Here is a 2,500-nt window from a genome sequence, read left to right on the forward strand (position 1 = left end):
ATCTAACCTCTCATTAGTAAACACAGGTAGAAAATAATTGTTAAACTCCTCACTCATTTTTCCTCCGATTCTATCATGACATTCTCGTCATTTTTAATTGGTTCTATTCTTTCTAATTTTTTTGTTCTATAGAGATGCAAGAAACCTTTTGGGTTGGATCTTGCTTGACTAGCAACCTTAATTTCATAATTACGTTTAGCTGTACGTGCATTCTTTTTAACCAGCTTTGCCATTTCGTTATATCTTGATCCAAGGTGTGTTTCTCCGTGTTTTATTTTCACATAAAGTTCTCTTTTCATTCCAATCTCATGTTTTAATCTGTCCGTCATCCATTTGGGAGTATTACTATTTTTCCGTATTGACTTCAGGGTGATAAATGTATTTTATGCATTAATAATAAAATCAGTTAAGTTACTATACATTTCATCCAAACCGCTGACCTGTCTGTTGAGCCCTCGCCTCCAAATGACCTCTCCTAAGGTATGCATATTACCCTCCGTGACCCGACCTCTAGTCATGACCTGACACCCGGTCCCACATCGAGACTCGACAATGTCCAAAACGTCCGTATGACATTTCATATTCATTTTCAAATAGGTTTTTATATTGTCAAATTTTTCTCCCCTGAAGTCTGGTACTTGGACGTTATTCGTACTTTATAATTCTTCCCAAACAATATTAAGTGTTATTTCTTGATGATCGCTAGAGCCTAGACTATCTCCCACTTTTACGTTACTCTTTAGGTGCTTATTATTAGCTAAAACTAAGTCCAGAGTATTTACTCCTCTCGTAGGATCGGTAATCACTTGTTTTAGGAAATTATCCTGCACCACATCTAGGAATTTCATTGTTTCCTGATCTCCTATTAAAGTTTCCAGTCAAAAAGTCTGTTTCTATAATTGAAATCTCCCATGATCACAACGTTTTTGTACTGGGACGCTCTGTGAATTTCATGAATCAGGGGGTCAGTCTGCTCAATGCTGAGGTTAGGAGTTCTGTACATGACGCCAATAATAACTTTCTTATTCTTGCCTATAATCTCTACCCAAATGGATTCCGTACAGTCCTCTTCCTTAATCGAATTGTTGATAATACAATTTATTGTATTTTTAATGAAAAGTGCTACACCTCCCCCACTCCTGCAAACCCTATCCTTGTGAAAAAAACTTATATCCTTCTATTTCGATTTCCGGAAGGAAATGTTTATCAGCCATGTTGATCCAGGACTCAGTAATAGCTATAATATCGAAGTTCTCTACACATGCTCGCAGCAAATAAAATTTGTTAATTCTTCTTCTTCTATTTGTATAGTAAACTTTAAGTTTATCTTCCCTCCACCTGCCTTGGTGATTCTTTTCACAGTTCCTCTCTGAGTTGTTTCTATTGGCTATACTATATTCCGATACTTTCTCCCCTACTCCCATGTAATCTACCCGAAAAAACTCTGTAGGATGCCTACTTCTCGCTCAAGGGATTCAGCAAGGAGCCGAACTACTCTGGGCGACAAGTATACCACGTCCCTTGTATATAGATGGTTTCTACCGTAAAAGCGGTCCCAGTTGTCGACAAATGCCCATCCAATGGCCTTACAATGTTTTGCCAGCCTGCAATTCATTGCAATAGCCCTGGAATGCCACATGCCTCCAACTCTACGCCTCGGAAGGATTCCACATACAACAGGAACACCTCCCTTATTTCTAATCTTGTCTAGCGCATCCCGGAACCGCGAAAACAATTCCTCACTCCCTAAGTTACCTATATCATTGCCTCCAGCACTTAAGCAAACTACAGGGTCCTTACCTTCCCCTACTAAACACTCTTCAATCCTATCTCTAACATCTATCCCCGCGCCGGGGAAACACACCTGCGTCCTATATTTCCTATTTTAATCGCAGAAAGCTCTGTCTAAGTACCTCACTTAACTGTCTCTTACAACTAAAATCTTAGCTGTGGGTAGGGATCCAGCGTCTGCCCTTCCTTTCTTATCATGAGTTTCATTTGCTTCTTCTTATTGCATATTGGCTAGAACTTGAAACGAGTTCTTGCAAGCGAGCGGGGCTGGTGAGGACTTTTTTCCACTAATCGCATCTTGTTTTTCGTCGTTTTCCATCCAAGCTCATAGCTAGTTTTGTCTTCCGTATTTTGGGGCTTCGAGCGGAGAACTCGATTCTCCTCTTTAAGGCACTTTACAGTATCCTCCAAGGGGCTTCAATTCTACTAAGTAGAGATTGTACCTCATCGGCGCTGAACACGGTAACACAACCACTCGCCATATCACTAATTTAAAGCAGCTACCCGGATGACCTGACCTGAGTGACAACTACTGCTCAACTAGATGACGGTCAACTTCAGTATTCAAACGAAGGAATGTGTAATATTTTTAACAACTATTTTAGCTAAGTATTCGTAAACGAAACACCTCAAAGTGAACTCCAAACAAAAACCTGTGAAAAATCTAGGATGAACTTACTCATAACGAGAAACATAACAAAAGAAAATA

Source organism: Oratosquilla oratoria, chromosome 35 (assembly GCF_046742065.1).
Source record: "Oratosquilla oratoria isolate Oo_2021 chromosome 35, ASM4674206v1, whole genome shotgun sequence".
NCBI lineage: Eukaryota > Metazoa > Arthropoda > Malacostraca > Stomatopoda > Squillidae > Oratosquilla > Oratosquilla oratoria.